Consider the following 22,070-nt stretch of genomic DNA (forward strand, 5'->3'; position numbering starts at 1 on the left):
GCTTGAGATGCTGCTGCTGTCTTTGACATGATGTTTGTGTTTAACCGGTTTTATTGAAAGGTTGAGGTGAAGTAGTATGGTAAAACCTTGGATGTAATATGATTTTTCCCAATCACACTGGGGTGTAATGGGTATAATGAAAACAGACAGGGTATTATGAATATTGTAGCCTATATGATCACATGGCACACTATAGGCATATAGTTTTGCTTCCTATTGAGGGGTGATCAATGAAGAAAGAATGGTATATGTTTGGTCCTCCCGCAGTGAGCGCCAACTCCAGATGTGAGGACCATGTGCTTTAAGGACTCACTGACAAATTGTCCATTGTCTGAGCACTCGTGTTGCATTTTTGAGTCTCTCGAGTAGCTACACGTCGGATCAGCTTGCAGGTTAAGTTCGTCATGCAACAGGTAAAAGAACCCGCCGGATGAATGGGATTAGTCTACGTGGCCAATGTGTGACTCACAAGCAGATACCTTTGTTTGTTGCGCAAATGTTTCCTACTTTCAGTTGACATGTTTTTTTCTTTTTTTCACAAGCAGTTCTCGTCACTGAATCAAAAATAGACATTTTATGACGCCTGATTACCTGCGTTTCCAGTAGCTGATTGATGTGCTCTTTTACTACCTCGTACTCTGATGGAGGGATACGCCTGTAGCGTTGTCTTACAGGAATGTCATCCAAGAGCGGAATGTCATGCGCCATCAAGTTGGTACAACCCAAATCCCCCTCGTAAGCAGAGAATACTGAGGAGTACTTCCCAAGAAGGGACCTCACCTGATCCTTCTCTTCAGCAGACAGTGAAGACAGGTCAATGGCCTCCAGCTGTTCATCCACCATTGGACCAACAGACTGAGATGCCACTGTGGCTACACTAGATGACCTCTCTGTAACTCCTGTGGGCAGACTGACAACATTCACAGTATCCAAGGTGCCCACAATTGTGCGGGGATAAAGCAACACATCAGTGGATCCTACATTAACAATCGGTATGTAGGCTGTGCCCCCTATCACACGGACCAAGGCAGGTGACGCAAGCAATCCAGCAGGTAAGCCAGTGTCAGAGGGTTCGAACAACACAGTGGCACCAGAGTACTGCTCAGCACATGTAGCCGCCACTACCTGCATCATGCCACCTGGGATACGACAAGCCTTCTTACCCCGGATCTTCACTTTTCCTGCAGCGCCCAACGGGGCCTGCACACTGGCACGATGGCACTTTTGCAGCGCCTGCACGAGAGACTCTGGTGCCCCAGATACTGGGGGAAAGTCAAACAAAGCTTGGCCATACTGCCCAAAGAGCTCTCTGTAGCACCTGCGAATCACATTCATCCCCAACACACCAGACACCGAACGGGACAAATCACCCGGGGGGTCCTTTACGACTAACACCCCACAGCGTGGCATCAATTTGTCACACAGCCCCACATCTAGCTCCAGGTAACCAATGTAGGGAATGGGCAACCCATTAGCGGCTCTAAGCTCCAGCCAGTGACAAGATTGGAGTCGTTCTTGACCCCACGGCTCGAAGTGCTGGAGGAAGAAGCTCTCTGTGACAGTAGACACCATGGATCCTGTATCCACCAAGCAAGGCACCTTAATTCCACCCATGTCCACATCAACATGTGGACACGAGGACATCAACTTTGAGGCGTCCGCCGCACCACATAAAACAAACCCGGAGCCAGCCGAGGGCCCAACCGAACTGTGGCTCTGCAGTCCGGTGGGTGCTAGTTTTCCGAAGCCTGAGCTGAATAGGGCTGCCTACCAGATGGTGGCGGGGCCTGCGAGGACGGAGGGTGGGGAGGGATGCGAAACCCGTCGCACTCTCTGGCAAAGTGACCAGGCTGTTGACAGCGCCTGCATATGATGGGGCCCTGACAAGGTGCACGATTGCGCGGTTGGGAGTTCTGTAACAGAGCAATGCTTTGAGTAAGTTGATCTAGCTGTTGTTGCTGCTTCTTCAACATTTCAAGCATCTCGGGCAGCTGGGGTGAGTTAACCATCCCCGGAGAACCACCATGAACGCCGTACTGTATACCAAGGACAGAGGGAACAGAGTGACTTCGGCCTCTCATGCTACCTGGCAAACCCTCCTGTTCCCACCTAATTGCCTCCCCCCTGACGTCAAGCAAAGTTGCGGTCGGCTTCCCACGGACAAACTGTTTTAAGCCACGGCGGAGTGCACCATCTAGAACGTGCTCCACAAATTGGTCTCGCAACAACACTTCAGCATTTAGCATCTCGCTAGGCGCGCGCTGTTTTACAGCCTCCATACTGCTCATCAAGGCGAGGGAGAACTCTTGTAGGGTCTCGCCATCTTGTTGTCGTCTAGAAAAGAAGGCCTCCTGTAAGGCTACATATGACTCGAAGCACCCGTACACCTCCTGTAACGCAGCAATTATTTGGTCTGGATCCCCTCGTTCTGCACTAGAGCGAAATTTTATTTCCTCCCGTGCCTCTCCTTCTAAGTGATCAAATAAAAAGAATGCCTGATCGGAATTAGATAACCTTCGTGCCCTCATACATGCCTGCACCTCCTCAATCCACTCATTCAACCCTATACCTGACCGTCCTCTAAACATAGGGCATTTCCTGTCTCGGGGCATGAACACTAGCCTCTCTGTGACAGGAGCATTCGGTGGCACAGAAGTAGAGAGCATATCACTAGAGCCAGGGAGGGTGGAAGTCTGTTCCTGGCGTAGTCTCACATTATCTGCTGTCAACTGGGCAATTAAGTCCCTCAACTCTTGCAGATCTTCCGCCATCACTACAAATTGGTCAGGGAAGGAGGACTCTATACTGGGGTGGAGTAGCACTGAAGGAAAGGAAAAAAAATTAAAATAGGCTAGCCGAACACCTTACCAGAACCCGCTACATTCAAAAACCCAAAGAACCAGCTGCTGTTTTGCTTTCACCAATAAATAAAAAGTACACAAGTAAACACACAATACACCAAATAACATTTACTCAAGGAAACAAAGAAAAAAAATGGAACACACGTCTCTGCTTTCAAAAAGTAGACCCTGCCAACAACGCCAAATGTGGCGATACTTGGACGAACTGTTTTAGAGCGCACAACAACGCCACCCTAGGAGTTGCACCTAGAGATTCACTTTCCCCTGATCTGTATCAGGGTACCAAAGACACTCAGGTTCATTATACAAATGAGCAGGAGACGTGGTTCCAATACAAAATTATCTTTATTCTGCTAAACAATGCACTGTTTACAGTTTATACACAAAATCTAAGAGAGCCGTTATACATTTAAAAAGAGGAGGACTGCGGCTTACCAGTGGCGAGGTGGACCAGCGCAGGTGAGGATCCCGAAAGAGGAGGCACCCCGATCACCCGTGTACACAACACTCACACACACAACCACACGTGAGGGTCTCAACCCGGGGCACACCAAACGACACAGCACACAAAGGGAGACACCACCACCTGGAAAGCCAACCCCACCACCTTGGCTTAGCAGCTCCTACTCGGACAAAGAACACAATTATAAAAAGGCTCTGGTTCTCAAGAAAGGAAACAAAACAAAAATAAGCAAAAAGGAAAACAACAATAATAGTTCGGGTTGGCTGATCAGCCACGGGGGGTGATCAGTAACCCAATCTATACACTAAAAGCCAAAGTGGGCCTTCACATCCGTTGGTCAGAATACACGAAGTGAATGGCTCAGGCTAAAAAGAGGTGGTGCATTAAAACAAGGGTGCTGCTAACAACAGCACAAGACAGGGGCGCAGTGCTGATAACAGCAGCGTCAGACTCTGTAGGCGACACAGCGCCGGTCAAAGTACACCAATCCCCGTAGGCCAACGCAGTTAGTTGAACCCAGGCCATAGACAAAACACGGTACACAAAACAGCAGCGTCCTTAATTTACGCAGAGTTAGCTGTAGCCGCAGCTCTGGCGGCGTTCCGCTTGAACCCAACCAAAAGTCCCCTGTAATACGGGATAGCAAAAAATGAATAAAAGGATAAGTAACACAAAGTATATAAACTAACAGAATAAAAGCACCTTACCGATCAGGCAATGTGCGTCGGCTCCAGAAGGGGGGGGAGGAGGGCATGTAGCGTAGCTACCGGCAGCTATACAAGCAAAGCACTGTCACTAACAGAACACGAGTATATTTAAATCAGGACCCAATCGAGACTCACCGACAGCTCCGCAGGTGAATCACCTGTGCAGGACGAGGGGAGCCCCAGAGATAGTCTGCACAGCGGCGGATGTCCGGCAAACCGGAAGCGGGACACGCGTTTGACGTCAGGAGGGAGCAGAGGGGATCCCTGGCGCATTTATGCGATGCCCGCCCACTGCGATTGGCCTGGCAATTAAAGGGACACAGATGCTCCCTTCTGCTACATTAGTAAAAAAAAGAAAATCCCTTTCCTGTCGTGTACTCAGTTTATACCTTACTTTGCTGGGAGTGACTTAAGCCACATGGCATCGAGTAAACGCAAAGACAGTTTCCCTTTCCTCCTACCACCAAAATCATATCCGACCCACACTAATGGCACAATTTGGTCTGCGTCAGGACAGCCTAATATAGACAGCACCAGTAGCAGCTTTTTAAAGCGCTTTGCCATTGTTGTTGTCGGCTAAATATACAAGAAGAGCTCCCTGTGTGGGAAGTTAATGCTGCGCACTCGTTGCTAAATGAGCCTGTTCCATGTGGTATTGTGTTATTGCCTTAAAATACTGGCTTGGAGGAAATGTTATCCCCCCCCCCTTCATTCTTCTTCATGAGTGAGAGACAGTGTTTTTGTGATTCTTAATGTTTTCTTTGAGCTGTGTTCATAAATGAATGTGTGCCAGTGATTTGAATGCCCTGCTATTTCTTGTCTATATTTATCATGTTGAATACCATCTACTATTTCAACTAACAATATGAAATGAGTGGCACATTTAGGGGTGAAATTAATCGTCAATCAACAATAAATTAATCAACTGTTTTGAATCAATTAGGCTAATTGTAATTTTTAGTGAAATTGTAAAGATATTTTATTGACATTTTATTGACCAAAAGATCACTCCATAACCAAACTGTATTGCACTAGTTCCATTATTATTATTATTATTATTATTGCTTTTATTATTATTATTATTATTATCTCCGCCAGGAGGATAATGCGATCAGTTGCGTGTGTGAGTGAGGGTGTCCGTGAGTAAGAGTGCACCTCTGTGTCTGTCCACAGCCAATCTCACATTCTTTGCTGCATCAAACTGCATAATATTTTGGGTGGTCAGTTATAGCTGCATGTTGAAGAACCTCTCATGACTCCTCACTCACTGCTCATATCCGGTCCCGGACACTGGGGCCAACTAGTGACACAGTGAAGGTAATACAGCTTTCAGAGTTTTTGATGGTGTGTTTGGCTATCGGCTAACAGCTAGAGAAACTACCGCCACATAGCCGTTGCTATGCAGACTGCTTGATGAGTTTATCTTGAGTTTACCTTGATGAGGATCGGCACCATGTGTTGTACCCTGCACGTTGCCAGTTTCAGTCTTTGACTTACTTAGAAAACGGTGGGTGTAGAAATGTGTATATTCCTGTGAAACAACTGTTGGACAGATTGTGTGAAATAAGACACTTAACCCCTTGTTGCTTAAATGCAGGTGTTGAGTGGGCATCATGGAAAACTGTAGTTGTACTTCTAAAAACATGTAACTTTCCAAGTGTAAGGCTCTTAGAGTTAAATTATAAAAATATTTTTAAATACCAACCATATTAAGACTGGAAACCTCAGAGATTCTGGGATACAGATCGACTGTCCAGAGAACTTCAGTGTGTGTACTTAAGGTGGGGTGGCTGAGGGGGACATGTTTTTGACTTTGGCCCCTATCTAAACACCAACCCATATGGGTTGTCATGCTGGGTTCATCACAGTGGAGAACGAGCAGATAAGCTCGACTGCGGCCAGTGACCCCAGCATGTGCAGTGATCAAAGTGGCTGAGAGTTTGAGCACAAGCTGGACAGGTGCGCGGCATGTGGACGCCGATGTTTTAACCATGTGGGAACCAGCCAGCTGTTCTCCTCTGTCACACTGAAGAGACTTGTGAATATCTGCGTTTGACTCAGCCCAAGTGTCAGACACTCCAGAGGTTATTATTGTCCTTGTCATGGGGCTCATAATATGTGGGGCTGAACTTGAACATACTGTAGTGGCAGTTTATTTGACCGTCCTTCTTGGCCACTTCTTGCAGGATGTAAAGGGTTCTGACTCGCGTAGACTACCATGTCCAATTTACGTGCTCTTGCAGGCTATACTTTTCTTGCTAGCTGTCCAAAGATGAGGCTCGTAGCTCGTAGTTAAAAGTAGTTTTATTCCATGTAAAAAATAAACAAAACAATTTCCGTAATAATTGGAGTACTAAAACACTGGCTATAACTAAAAAGTCGATAATCTGCGTTCTAGAATCTGTAATCTAGAATCTGCAGTCAGAAAAATTGTTGCTCCACATCCTGCTCCATCAAAGCCTAACTTACACTGAACTCACTTAAAGGAGTCAACCAATAAATATCCAATAGCAGGACAGAATAGAGGAGCCTTTTAACTTCAAAGGGCAAAGCACACATTTTACAACATGACCAATTATCTTAACTCTGTTATATGGTAAACATTCTAAAGAGCATAACACACATACTTTTGCAATAAACATAAAATACAAAAACTGTTAAGAATACAAAATGGCTCTCACACTCCGGCCCCTAATTGTCTTTCTGGCTAACAAAACAATTATTCTCATGCACATTAATAAAGAGCCATAGTGCGAGCACAATACAAAGGCAAAACTAAGACCAATGTCAGCAATACCTTAAATGGAACTCCATTAACCAGGAACTCTATTAACGTCCAGTAATCATTATCATTTTTCATGAACGCTTTTATGTCCATTTTGTGGACGAGAGTCAAAAGTGTTACATGTCACCTTCAAGCAATAAGCAGATCTTAGTGACAGGTCTCAGAAGGCAAGGCAAGGCAAGTTTATTTGTATAGCACATTTCAACAACAAGGTAATTCAAAGTGCTTCACATAAAACCATTAAAAGCATCAAAACACAAGGCAAAAGAAAAGGAGATTTCAAAAACAATTAAAAAACAGTGTAAGAAATAAAATGCAGTAGTAAAATGCAGAAATGCAGGAAATTGATTAATATATTAATTGAACGTGGTTCAATTAAAGGCAGCAGCAAACAGAAAGGTCTTCAATCTTGATTTAAATGAGCTGAGGGTCTCAGCAGACCTGCAGCTTTCTGGGACTTTGTTCCAGATATGTGGAGCAGAAAAACTGAACGCTGCTTCTCCATGTTTAGTTCTGACTCTGGGAACAGAAAGTAGACCGGTCCCAGACGACCTGAGGGGTCGGGATGGTTCATAAGGTAGTAGAAGATCGGAGATGTATTTTGGTCCCAAACCATTCAGTGCTTTGTAAACCAACAGCAGGATTTTAAAGTCAATTCTTTGTTGGACAGGAAGCCAGTGCAAAGACATCAGAACTGGAGTGATGTGATCCACCCTCCTGGTCTTAGTGAGGACTCGAGCTGCAGCGTTCTGAATCAGCTGCAGCTTTCTGACGGACTTTTTACAGAGACCTGTAAACACACCGTTACAGTAGTCCAGTCTGCTGAAGATAAATGCGTGGACAAGTTTTTCCAAATCCTGTTGAGACATAAATCCTCTAATCCTTGATATATTCTTCAGGTGATAATAGGCTGATTTTGTAATTGTCTTGATATGGCTGTTCAGGTTGAGGTCTGAATCCATAACTACACCTAGATTTCTGGCTTGGTTTGTGGGTTTTAACATCAGTGACTGAAGCTGAGCGGTGATTTTCAATTGTTCGTCCTTGGTACCAAAAACAATTACTTCTTGTTTTTGTTAAGAAGAACATTTGTGCTGGTTTTCACCTGGACCTGGCGAACTCTGCCTCCGCTGTCCTACATTGTCTTTTGGCCTTTCTCATCCATACTCCTGTTCATCAGTGAGGTTGTTAAGTCCTTTCTCTTCTGAACGAGTATCTTAAGTATGTTCTTCAGCTTGAGAAGCCATGCAACTGTTTTCTTTAGGTCAAACCAGTTTGAGAAATGCTGAAGAAGCCTAGAGGTTGCATCCATGTTCTCTTCCATTGTAATAGCACACACCGTGGCTTGTTTGACCTCTGGGTCATTCAAAAGAGGCTGACATGTACTGTCTGGCATGTCAGGCCAGTCTGCTTCAGGCTTTGCCAGAAATTCCGGTCCGGTTATCCAAGTCTTTGCCTTTAAAAAGGCATCCATAGTGAGACCTCGTGAGGCAAAGTCTGCTGGATTGTTTGCTGTGCCAACATACCGCCACTGAGAAACCTCTGACTGATCTCTAATCATTGCAATCCGATTTGCAACAAAGGTACGGTATCTTGTTTTCTCATTCTTGATGTAGTGAAGAACAGCAGTACTGTCGGCCCAGAACACAGACTCCTTGAGATCCAGATCCAGTTCCGCTCTCATCATCTTGTCCATTTTGGATGCTACAGCTGCAGCAGTGGGTTCAAGTCGTGGTATTGTGACAGGTTTTAGGGGCGTGACCCTTTCCCATGATGAAAGCGCAGTGTAACTGCTCTTGGCGGTTTCTTGAAAGCAGGTATGTGACTGTGCCATAACCCATTTCGCTGGCATCCTCAGATACAGAAGCAAGCACAGCTCGGCTATTGGAGATCCACTTGTTCAGTTTAAAACCCCCTAATGCACACAAGGTCCTCAGCTCCTGCATCAAAGCAACTGCCTGCTCTTCACTTGCAACAGACCGCAAGCAGTCGTCGACGTAAAAACTCCTTAGCACAGTGTTTGTTGCGTCTGGGCTGAAGTCTGCTTGATTATCTTCAGCGCATTTCCTGAGCGCGTAGGTCACGCAACTTGGAGATGAAGTTTCACCAAATAAGTGAACTGTCATTCTGTGATCCTTCACTTCTTGACTGAGGTCCCCTTGTGGCCACCAGATAAATCTCAGCAGGTCACAGTCTTCAGCAGGAACTCTTACCTGGTGGAACATGCTTTCAATATCAGACATGAAAGCAACTGGCTCCTGTCTGAACCTCATCAGCACACCGATGAGGGAACTTGTAAGGTCTGGTCCCTGTAAAAGCTGTGAGTTTAGAAACGTTCCTTGAAACGTGGCTGCACAGTCATACACAACTCTTATCTTTTTCTTTGTTGGGTGGTTGACCCCATAATGAGGAATGTACCATGTTCTGTCACCGTTCCCGTTGGCTTCTTTAGTGGGAACTGGTTCTGCATAACCCTTCTGCAGTGTTTCCTCCATGAACTTGACATAGTCTTGGTGGAATTTCTCATTCCTAATAAGCTTCCGTTTCAGGGATTCAGCTCTCTGTACTGCTGCGGAACGGTTGTTTGGAAATGTTATTTCCTTTTTCTTTAACGGCATGCCTATGCTGTAGTGTCCATTTATTAGCTTCACCGATTGTGACACAGAATCCATGAATTGTCTATCCTCACCAGACATTTCCAAGTTTTCAGCCTGTCGAGACTCTGGAAAGTCATGCTTCATCTGCTGCTTTGTGAGTTCCTCTAGTTTTTACACAGAAATCCTATTTGCAGTCACCTGTGGCCAGTGAGTATTTCCTTTGCCAGTGTCTGCTCTGCTCAAAGGTCCATTGATAGTCCAGCCTAGGATGGTCTTCACCGCATAAGGACCTTCTCCTTGACTATTGATGACCTTCTACGGCTCCAATGCCTTGGGCGTGTTTGTTCCGATTAACAATCCAATGCCTGTGTTGATTTGTTTGAGACAAACTTCCTTCAAATATGGCCATCTGTCAACATCGGTTTGCTGTGGAATATTTTCCAGTTTGACCGGTATCTCTTTTTGTGAGAAAACTTGAGGGAGTTCCAAGAAATTGTTCCCATCCAAATCACTGATTTCCAGTCCCATGACAACATGTGTTCGAACTGGTCCTTTTTGTCCCATAGTACTGAGGAAGATGTTGGCTTTTCTTCCTGTTACTTTCAGGTCTTGCATCAGGTCTTCTGTACAGAATGTTGCCGTACTGCCAGGATCCAAGAACGCACATGTCTCAACTGTTCGGTTCCCTTTCACAGACTTCACTTTGACTGGAACAATTGAAAGCACACACTCCGCCTTGCCGGCCCCAGTACAACCACATGTTTCTGTGTCTATAGTGAAAGACAAGTTTGCATCAGATAGCTTGCTGTTCTCACTTTCATCAGTTGAGTGAACACATTTCTTGTTGGCTATGTGCAGAATAGTGGGATGCTTGAGCGAGCATATTTGACAGGTAAGCTTCTGTTGACAGCCTTTACTCATGTGTCCTTGTGACAAACATCCAAAGCACAAGCCCTTAGACTTCAAAAAGTCCAGCTTTTCTTTGTGAGACATTTGTTTCATAAGCTTGCAGAACTCCAGTTCATGACCTTTGTGGCATAAAGAACACTGCTTTCCACTTATGGGAGATTCCTTTATTTCCTTGTCCCTTTTGATTTGATCTTTCACTGATTCAACGCCTGTGACAAAGATGTTCTTCTGTTAAATGCTTCTAAGCTTCTCCGTTCACGTGAACACACTACTGCTTTATATCTGTTCACTGACACTCTGCATTGATATTCGGGGACTTGTTACTTGAAAAGGAACAGCAGCAGTAGAACTTTACACACTATGATTACACTGTAAAAAATAAATAAATAAATAAATACTCGATTGATCCGCGGTTCACGAGTGATCCGAACCGTGAGGGGTGATCCGAACCGTGAGGGGTGATCCGAACCGTGAGGGGTGATCCAAACGGATCACGGATCGATCCGTAGCAGGTGAAATGACATCATCTATTTCATTCAACTATTTGATGCAGTATCAAAGCTGTTGAAGTTAAATTTTTATACAGTTATATAGTTTGAGTTGTGATTGAAAGTATTTTTTTTGTGTATTATTACATTAATTATCTTTCTCTCAGAATTATTTTGAATTTTATAATGACTTGCATATATGGATATTTTCATAACAAGTCTCTCCTTTCTTTACATTCTCCAAATGAGAACAGAGAAATAGCTGGTGTTTATTCCAAAAACGAATACTTTATTACAGATTGAATATCCAAACAACAAAAACAATTCACTGCTCCAGATTGTTGTTCATTTGACCTAAAGAGTTGTTCGGAGCATTTAAAAGGGTTGTAGTTCATGACAAATTGACCATTATAAAAACCAGCCTGCTTTGCCACGTAGCAGAATATGTGATTCAGGTGCTGGCCGACATCACATAGGACATGAGCATGTGTTCCTCTGTCCCCAGCAGCACGTGGCTGAGATGAGCTGGTGCTGTCAGGCACTGTTGACTGAACCTCGTGCCTGTTCCTGCGCCCACTGTGGCCCCACTTGTCCCGTGCCTGCCCTGTTTCATGTCCAACTGACACGAGAAGAGATCGGAAATAATTGTGGGAGTAAAGTGTTTTTATAAAGATTCTCTTACATTAATGTCCAACAGATGGAAAAATCTAACAGTTAATCACTATTCACCTTCCCACCTGTTCAAAGATTTCAAATGTCACTTTAGTCCAGTTACTCAGAATGAGACCTTTCACTCTTATGCTCCTTTGGGGCTCATTTATTATATAACACAGTGGGCTGCAGTAGAGGTGTAAGAGTGTAAGGGGACTCCCGTGGTGCTCAGTAAAAGAGGATATGCTCTATGCAGTTTTTCACATGGACACGGATCATATCTGTAAATAGTGGTTCTATTTCATCCTTACTGACCGCCAGAGGCAGTGCTTAACACTGGATATCTTCCGTCTCGCGCATGCGCAGGTCGAATATTTACATCAACAAAGTCACTCGTGACCTCAGATGACTCCCGTCGTCTATAAGTTCCGGTGTCATCCTGAGTTCAGTCCTTTTTTTCTTCTCGCTACGCAGGTTGACTACCATGGTAGTAGAAAAAATATATATTTTTGCCTACGAGCAAGATGTATTAGAGTTTGTCGCGGTAGCCTTGTGACCACCGGTCGGGGTTGCGGATCTTCGCCCTCCAAAGGCTGCGACAAGCGGTCCCTCTTGGGAGGGAACGGCGTTTGTGCCGTGCGGACCATCGAGCCCCAGACTTAGTCTGGCGGACCCAAATGGGCAGCAATCGGTGAGATCGACTGACATTGTTTGAAACCATTGTTCGTTGTTGTTCCTCGGTTTGCAGAGCGTTCCGCTCTAGCTAATCGAGTGGCGTGCTAACGTGAGCGTTGAGTACGCTGTCGGGCCGCCCTTCACAGTAAACATTACGGCCGGATCAGTTAGCAGAGCGTTCGCTCCGGCTTATTAGACTAAGCTGATACTCGGGTGTGTCTAAGCTAAATACTCTGATTGTGTCCATTGATTGTTGTGAACATTACGGCCATATCAGTTAGCGGATATCACAGTTAGCGGAGTGCCCTCGCTCAGGCTAACGGGTAGCACACCAGGAGTTACAGCAACTGTCTATCGGCTATCTACTATCCTAGTCCCCTCTCACTAGAAGGATGGTGTTTTTGACCTATCTCCAGTGGCAGAGTGCTCTCGCTCAAGCGGGTGGGACACCAATATCTGCAGCAACTATCCCAGTGAAGAGAGTGTCCTCGCTCCCCTCTCACTAGAAGGACTGTTCTCCTGACCTGTTTCCACAGTGGCAGAGTGCTCTCGCTCAAGCTAACTGGTGGGACACCAATATCGGCAGCAACTATCTTAGTGAAGAGTGTCCTCGCTCCCCTCTCACTGACTGTCCCCGGCCGTTCTCAAACATTCAGCAGAGCATCCGCTCAGACTGGCCTAGAGAGTCGGCCATGTTTGACTTTCCCGTCTGTAGGACCTGTATGGCTCCTCTGCAGCCTGATGATGGCCATGACCTCTGCCCCGCTTGCCTTGGCCTCGAGCATCTGAGGGAGGGCCTCTCTGAGAACCCATGCATGAACTGTGGTATCATGCCTCGAGCAGTAAGGACTGCTAGGCTCGCCGAGGCGGAACACCTGACGGGTATGGTCGACCTCCCCCTTTCGGGTCAGTTGAATCCAGCCCTACCTACCCGTTCCAAGCGCAGGGCCACAGAAACCGCAGGGGCTCCCTCCAAGAGGGCTAAACCCAGCGGGCTGTCTTCTAGAGTGGATCTGCTGACCTCCGAGCTAGCTCAGATGAAGTCGCTTTTACTGGCCCTCCAACCTAGTGTAGGGGGGGCTGAAGCACCAGATCCACCCGCGGCTGAGCTTTGCTCAGAGGAGGACGTGATGTCACTGGCGGCGTCAGCCACGCTCTTTACTGAGTACAGTGAAGAGCGGCCCTCCCATGCTTCTGGACCTGCCTCCCATTCCTCAGCTCAGGGCTCTTCGGAAGGTGCAGTCGATAGCTCCATGGGGTCTGTCATTCGCATGGCAATGGCACGCCTGCAGTTAGATACGCAGCAGCCGGAACCCCAGCCTGCGAGTGCCTTCTTCAGGCGTGTTCTCGCCCCTACCACCTTTGCTGTTCCTCCCGCCGATGAATATCTGAGGGAGCTACATGCATGCTGGAGGGACACCGGGGCTCTGTCCCGTCTTACATCAGAGGGCCAAACCCTGGCGGCCATGCAGGACGCGGCAAAGTTTGGCCTCAGCTGTTGAGCCGACTATTGCGTCCCTCATAGTTTCCCCTGAGGAGACCCTGAGGCCCGATGCCAGGTGCCCTCGACCCCAATGTCGGGTCACGGATGACATGTTATCCAGGGCTTATGACACAGCAGCATGCATGGGTCGTATTGGCAACTCCCTCTCCCACCTCATGCTTGCCCTCTCAGCTTCTCTGCAGCAGGCTACTTCCGACCCTTCCGCGACCAGCCTCAGTGATGCCTCACTGCAGGCGTTTGCGCTCATGTCGAGGGAACTTGGACGGCTGATGTCCACCCTGGTCCAGACTCGCCGCCAGGTTTGGCTGGCGCAGTCACCCCTGTCTGAGGCATGTAGGAGGACCCTCCGTACTATCCCAGTGGAACCGGGTGAGCTGTTTGGGTCAGCTGCTATACAGGCGCTTCAGCGGACTGTTGAGGCTAGCCAGACCAGGCAGCAGTTTTCTGGTCTACGCAGGGACATGCCCGCACCCTGCAGACGTAGGTGTGCTACTCTATCCCCCCGGGGCCATTTTCAGCCCCCAGCTCACCCCAGTAGCCGCCACAGGCCTCAGCATACCGCTGGGAGGCCGGACCGCTACCCACAAAACCCTACCTACGTTCCCCCTAGACAACCTCCGGACTTGGGGACTACCAGGCGCCCTCCCCAGAGCCTCGAGAGGCAGGGGGTACAGGAGATGATGTCTCCCGGCCGGCTGTCGGTTATTTCTCCCAGCAGCACATCAGCTACTGGGCAGCTCATGCTTCAGACCCCTGGGTGGTGTCAACCCTAACCCGGGGGTACAAGTGACCAGTATCACCGATCCGGTAAAATCCCTAGCCCTGAACCAGGAGTTAGCCGCACTCTTGGTCAAGGGTGCAATCGAGAGGGTGGACCCACTGTCACAGCCCGGGGGGTTCTACTCAACTTACTTTCTTGTGAAAAAGAGAGGCGGCGGACTGCGCCCAATCCTGGACCTGAGGGGACTAAACAAGTTCCTGAAGGTGTTACCATTTCACATGCTGACCACAGCAGACATCCTTTGGGCGGTTTCCAGGGGAGACTGGTTCACGTCTGTCGACCTGAAGGATGCCTATTTCCATGTTCCCATTGTACCTCACCACAGGCGGTTTCTACGCTTCGCCTTTCAAGGCGGTCACTTCCAGTTCAGGGTGCTCCCATTCGGGCTCTCCCTCTCCCCACGGGTGTTCACAAGGTGTGTCGCTGCTGCCCTTTCCCCCCTGCAATCACAGGGCATGAAAATACTGCCGTACTTGGACGATTGGCTGATCTGTGTGCCATCCCGGCTTCAGGCGGCACAGGACACTGCTCGCCTTCTTTCTCACGCGGCCCGGTCGGGCCTCAGGGTAAACATGGAGAAGAGCTCCCTGAGCCCTTCCCAGAGTATAACCTTCATTGGTGTGGCTCTGGATACAGTCACTATGAGTGCCTGTCCGTCACCCCGACGGGTGGACGACATCCTCCAGGTGTCCACAACCTCTCTCCCTTCCGAGGGGGCAGGCGGGTGCCCTACATTCTTTTTCTCAGCCTATTGGGCAAACTGACAGCTGCCTCGGCGGTCGTTCCATTAGGGTTACTGTCACTGCGGCCCCTGCAGAGATGGCTGAACAGTTTTCACTTGGATGCCAAGTGGCACAGACACAGGGCAATAGTAGTATCAGAGCAGTGCCTACTCGCTCTATCCCCATGGAGGGAGAGAGCATACCTGGCAAACGGTGTCCCCATGGGTTCGGTCCCATTCCACCGAGAGGTGGTCACAACAGATGCCTGCCTCTCAGGATGGGGTGCAGTGTGTCAGAACAGGACTGCTCAGGGGCAGTGGTCTGCTCAGGACCACATAGAGCATGTCAATGTTCTAGAGCTATGGGCCGTGCACCTAGCGCTCAAACATTTTCTGCCATACTTGAGGGGAAAGCATGTGCTTGTCCGGTCGGACAACACCTCGGCGGTGTTTCACATAAACCATCAAGGGGGCACCAGATCTGCAGAATTGCTACGGGTATCCCGTGCCCTTCTCACCTGGGCTGCCCCTCGTCTTACCAGCCTTCGGGCAATGTACCTACCAGGGGAACGGAACCAGGTCGCAGATTTCCTGTCCCATCACAAGCCTCCACCGGGGGAGTGGCGGCTTCATCCAGATGTAGTGCAGAACATTTGGGGTCTCTTCGGCAGAGCAGAGGTGGATCTCTTTGCCTCGGAGATGTCGACCCACTGTCCCCATTGGTTCTCCCTGACGGAGAGGACCAGTCCTCTGGGTCAGGATGCCCTGGCTCACACGTGGCCAGAGGGGCTTCTTTATGCCTTTCCACCGGTCCCTCTGATCTTGCCAACACTTCTCAGAGTCCTTCAACAGGGCCACAGACTCTTGTTAGTGGCCCCCTTATGGCCAGCCAGGATCTGGTTCTCCATACTATATAGGTAAACCACATCCTCATCCAGGTGCCCTCAATCACTCGTTAGGGAGCTGCACCTAGAAGTCAAAAGACACAGAATACACACATGTTGGGAACTAAAGGAGCGTGTTTGGGTTATCAGCATTTAAGAAACTGAATTCTTGACATCAATAGAATTATTGATGTATGTAACAATTATTAATGATTATTAATATAAACGGGGCACCACCCTGCGAACAGGGACCAATAACCAAACGATAAAACTAAGTCTCATAATTAGTAGTCACTCATAATGTCAATAGTCTGCGTATGACTATACATTCAGTGACAGTGAAGGTTTTTAAGTTCGAGCACAGGCTACTACATACAGTCTTATCAAATACATATGCACAAGTAATCACAGACGACTGCTCCTGAAAGTATAACAGAGTTTATTGAATCAAAATAATAAATGATCAAATCAATTAATATTGCAACCAACAAACGTTATCATACAATTTTATATGCCTAAACTAAAGAATGAATAAAGTGGATGAGGGTGTATGTCTGTGTGTGTATGTGTATGTGTGTGTGTGGGTCTGTGGGTGAACAGGAAGGAGTCTTACAGCTACGCTAAAGACTACAAAGATGGCGGCGTCGAGTGACGCTGGCCAAAGGGGAGGGGCCTTAAGAACTACAGCTAAAAACTACAAAGATGGCGGAGTCGAGTGACGCGGACCAAAATGGCAGTTAGGCTGCTGTATGTACTCACGTGTGTTTCGTGAAAGGAGGAAAGAGAAAAAAGGAGCGAGAACTCGAAGTGAATCACGCTTCGGCGTGCGATGTGGTAGGGAGCCTGAGTGCTGGTTCTATCATGCATAAATATACCGCTGTCGTTTTTGAACTTCCGGTAACTTATGCCGTGATAAGCCACGCACCTCAGCTCACTCACCAAGTCGAGTTAATGAAAAGAGAACTTCCACACGGAGTGGAAGACAATGAATCAAATAATCAAATAAATCCCAAACAAACAGTCATAGTTGATACACACATACAGCGGAGCTTCTCTGCTCCGTAATGATTGCGTAATACCTCAATATCACGCGACAGTCTTAAACACACAAAAACACGGGAATATCAACATATAAATGAATGGCCTGAATTAAACTTAAGTTAATTTAAGCTAAGCTATGCCCAAATGCCAAGAATCTTACTTGTAGATGCTTCGTTGCAACGTTGAAGGGTTCGTGAGCAAAGTTGTCCTTTTTCTTCGAGAGGAAGGGGGGGGGGGTGCTTCTCAGCGCGGCGTTGAGCTGGCGCTGTTTCGGTCTGTCGTGGCGCAGCTCGCTCTGGAGCAAACGCAGACGTGATCTGTCCTCGCGGCAGGGAGGGTGATCTAACTTCGGCTGACGGCGTGGTCCGTGCGTCTTACCGGGAATCGTCGGTGAAGGAGGGAGGCGTTGTCGTCTTTCCTTCGCCGGAATGTGTGCACCAAAAGGAAAAGGAGCAAAAAGCGCTGAACTGATCGCTGAAGCAGATTCGTTATCGCGGGCTGTTTCATCCAGCGAAACGGCTTGTCAGGGTTTGATGATGGGAGAAGGGCCGTTGTTTCCTCGTGGCCTCGTGCGTGCTGGAGGGGGGAGGAGAGGCCGAGGTGTCTTCATGCGTCCAGGACGAAGGTCCGGGTGAAGAGAGGGGTTGTGTGCTTCCTAACTCAACCGAGGTCGAAGGGGGAAAGCTGGTTCTTCTGTGGCCTGGACGGGGGTGTCCGAGCGAAGAGAGCGTTTGCGTGTGCTCCCTGTTCGACGGAGGTCGACGGGAAAAAGCTGGATTCTCTGTGGCCTGGACGGGGGGGGGGTCCGGGCGAAGAGAGCGGTTGTGTGCTTCCTAACTCAACCGAGGTCGAAGGGGGAAAGCTTTGAGTTGGGGGAAGCAGATAGTTTTATAGAACAGGGGTCGAACCACAGGGGTCCTGGGTTCGCCTGGCTCTCGGCCAATGAGATTGCCGCGGTTACCATGGTTATTTGGGGGGGGGGGGAATTCACACCTGAGTGTGAAATCCCTTTGCTCTCCTCAAACTACAAGTCAGGATGAGATCTTTGCTTGAAAAAGCGAAGGCCTGATTGTCTTTGTCCACAGCACATGTTTAAGCCATATGGCCAGAGCCCAACATCCCCCCTTTGTTCTGAAGAGCGAGGTGTTGGCTTCGGTCGTTAGAGCAAACCAAGGGCTGGCATGTGCATCCATGTGGTGGGGAAACCTGAAGAGGTGAGACAGTCCAAGTGTTCCTGAGACCAAAAGCAGTGGTTAAAACAGGCAGTGTTCATTGTTCATAGAGTTCAAGTTCATAGTGGTCAAGTTCATGGTGTTCAAGTTCAGAGTTCATTGGCATCTGGGCAGATGACTAAGGTGGCATCTGGGCAGATGACTTTAACTACTTCTACCTACATCTACTATCATACACAATTCAAATCATAGGTGAGCAAAACATTATTCCCAAATAATTCAATCGCTATTATGATGTTGTGATAATCTAGCATTGTGGCACAGTGTCAAAGAAAGTAACAACCCAAATAAACAAAACAAAAGAGAGAGAAGGAAAGAATAGAAAGACAAGAAGCAGGTGAGGGGCAAACAGTGGTTACTGGTTCAACTCCTAGACAGGACTGGAGTCCGTCGGCGGAGCAGTCGTAGGTTGGCTACGTGGTGTTATGAATAGGAGGGAATCCAGTTAGTCTGTCGCTTCTGGATCTATTAGTACATGATATGTGCGTCTATCTCTCTCTGATCGGTAGATTTAGAGCGAGTCCTGTGTCTAAGTTTTGGAATCTATCGATATTGGAGTTGCGTTGCCAAGACTATAGGCCAGAGGTACCTGTGAGGGTTGCATAACAGTAGTGGTAGCAGATTTACAGATTTCTTAGCACGGCTAGTGTGACTAGCTAGGCTGGTCTTTCGCTGCTCCCGCTGTTGACAGCTGAGCCTTCTCGGATGAGGTCCTGGGTTAAATCTGACTGCTACGGCAGAGGTTATGTCTTCTCTGGTTACTTCTGGTAGAGTCTATAAAGCATGCAAAGGGTTCTCTATGAGCGTGGAGCATCAGTTTACAGTCACAATGGTTTGTCAGGTCATGCAACTGTTCTGGTTGAAGTTGGCTGTGTTAGCGGTTAGTGCATGTCTACAGGGTGAGTTGGAGCATGCAGTTAAACGTTAGTAGTCAATAGTAAGCCGCCATTCTGCCGGTTGGTTTCGGCACTGGCGAGATTAGAGTGTACTTCCTGTGAAGTGCATCTCTCTAAGTTTCTGTTGTCAGAGATCCCACCCCCCTCGCGCTGTTCAAGTGGCGAGGGCAGATATCCCACATTACCGCCAGCACTCAGGGAAACGTCGCGAACAGTTTCACTCTGGAGTGTGTCATGGCGGGCTGGTGATATCTCCCTTCCCCCACCCTCCTAATTAGAGATGGAGACAGGTCCGGCGCACAGGTCAAGTTCAGTTACCTACGGCACTGGCGACTTGACAGAACCGGCCGATGACTCGGCTGAAAGAAGGCGGTGGCTTCGTTGAACAAGCTGGAGGTGGCTCATGCTGACAGAGCAGGAGAACAAGGCTTAGTTGACAAACGGTCTTACGAGCTAGGGTGCTCGAAGGGGTGCTCGAAGGGCCTCTAAGGTTGTGGCACCCTAGAGGTGTATGCGAAAAGGTGGGGGAACACATGAGGCTCGTTTCTGACCCGGAGTCGGGTAGAGCAAGAGTGTTATGACCCCCCAGTAAGACTGAAGAATATGTATAGATATATACATAACGGGCATTGCCTTTGCGAACAAGGTCGCCCAAGAAGGTTGAAGAACGAGGTGCGAAATGGGAGTGGTCGTTTCCGGAAGTGTGTTGAGTTCTCTTTCCCCCCCCCTACCACGTCGACTTGGCAGCAGGGGGAAAGGTCACTCGGCTTAGTCAGGTGGGCTGCGAGTCAGCGTTACCTGATGTGTTGACCTTGAGGGTGTCTTTCACCCCCCTGGTTCCGTTGGTCTTTTGACCGCCAGGGTCGTTTGTTCCTCGGGGGTGACCAGGGCTCGCTAGGCCAAGTCCTCTCGTCGTCTTCCGACGCTAGGTCGGAGTCGCTCGACTGTTGGATGCCTAAGACTATGGCGGTGTCTTCGTACCGATTTGTCGGCCGTCCGCGTGGCTCCCATGCAAGTTGCGCGTATTTCCTAATCTCTGGCATGGTGAGGTTACTCGTTCTGCAGTGCATAGTAACATCGTATCTCACGTTGTCGTGGAGATTGTGCAGGAATAGCGACTTGAAGGCATGGTCTTCTTCTAGACCTGGGGCGTTACGTCCTTGGAAGTACGCAGATCTAAAACGCCTGAAGTAGTCTCTCGGAGACTCTAGCCTTTCCTGGGAAATGGCAAAGGCGCAGAGGGTGGCAGAAGCTGGGTCGGTGTACAGGGAGTACTCCTCCCTAAGGGCGTGACAAAGGGATGAATAGCAGTCGCGGATGCTCGGCTGGAGCGTTTCCACGAAAGCGTGGACGCTTCGCGCAGTGGTTTTCCACACTAGCTTTAGCTTTTCGCGCGATGAGGGGCACGATAGGTCGAGGAGGCAGCGATCGATCTCCCTTAGGTAGTCATCGATGCTCGAGTCGTAATTATCGGGATTGAAGCGCTCTACGTCTTTTGCCAGAGACTCAATCTGTCGAGTACGCAGGCCTCCAAGGTTGAAGGGGCCTGAGCCGTCCGAGTCGTCTGAGTCTCCATACTCGCGATGGTGGTAACGACTATCATCCTCCCTCCCTGAGGGGGATGGGGTCAGATCTTGCCGCGCGCGTGAACCGCGTGGAGGATTGCGTTCACCTGAGGTGGTTTTGAAACCACCTGGGCCGACTAGGACCTGGTGTTGGTCCTCTCTCCTCCTGGTTGGGGATGTCGCTTTCAAGAAATGCAAGGTGGTTCGGGTCTCGGGGACTGAGGGAGCCGAGACCAAGAAATGACTGGGCTGAAAGGCTCGATAGGGGGTAGCAGTACCTACCGGGGTTGCTGGAACACCTTGAAGCGCTTTCAGTTTGTCACCACTCTCTGATGCTTTAGAGAGTTTTAGGTTGACCTCTCTGAGGTCACTGCGCAGGCTACTATTTTCTGACTGTAGGGCTCTACAGTCACGTGACAACTCCTGCACCTCTGTTCGGAGTGTCCAGATCTCGCGTTGCTGCTCGTCGCTCTGTGCCCGGGTTCGGGCAGCTTGCAGCTGCATTTTCTGATGGTAGATGAGCAGTATTTCGCCGATTACGTCCTGAATCAGGCGCTCTCTGTTACCTGCTGGGTTATTTACATAAGCCACCAGCTGCTCTAATTGCTCGTCGCATAGGACAGCAGTGTATTTTTCAAAGTACTCTCTTTCCTTTGCTGTGAGTCCAAGGACATCAGCCACCGCATCTCGTAATGCGGTGTCTTCTGGAGCTACAGCTCCAGGAATGGGGAATTTCTCGTCGCTCATTCTCTCTAATGAGCACGACTCCCAGTGGTTGTTAATTCCCTAGTGTTAGAACGGAAACTGTTAGTGTTTACGGTTCTCAGTGAAATGTCTAGTTCTGTAACTTAGGATTTCTACTGTTAGATGTTAATTACTGTTAGTGTTACGGTTCATGCAGGCGCACAGTGAAATGTCTAGCTCTGTGACTTACATTTCTACGGTTGCTGCTCTGAGGTATCACTACTGCTTTGCAGCCAGAGGTGCGAAAATGCTAATGTGGTTTAGCACTTTGGGCCTGTGACAGCTGTGTGTAACTTCTTTGGAGGGATTTAAGAAAACAAGCAAGGTATTACAAATAAAACGATCAAATCTACTACACAGCTGGCTGTTAGTTTAAGAAATGAAACGAATAATTAAACCTGGAAACGAAATAAAATTTCGAGAAGGGAATTAAAGATTAAGATTAAAAATCTGGATTTAAAATCAAAAATTTAATTACAATAAGAAAAGATTTTGAATATCAAAGCCTACCTATTTTGGGAAATAAGTTTCAGGAATTTGGATCATTCAAAAGAAGAAGAAAAAAT

General features: G+C 48.2%; 1 protein-coding gene across 2 annotated transcripts in view; it reads left to right on the forward strand.

The window, feature by feature from the left end:
• Nucleotides 1-22,070, forward strand: part of LOC306775481 (sodium-coupled neutral amino acid transporter 3-like) — a 46,791-nt gene that overhangs the window by 205 nt on the left and 24,516 nt on the right. The gene's annotated exons all lie outside the window — the stretch shown is intronic.

This window comes from Melanostigma gelatinosum, assembly GCF_949748355.1.
Source record: "Melanostigma gelatinosum genome assembly, chromosome: 3".
In the NCBI taxonomy this organism is placed as follows: Eukaryota; Metazoa; Chordata; class Actinopteri; order Perciformes; family Zoarcidae; genus Melanostigma; species Melanostigma gelatinosum.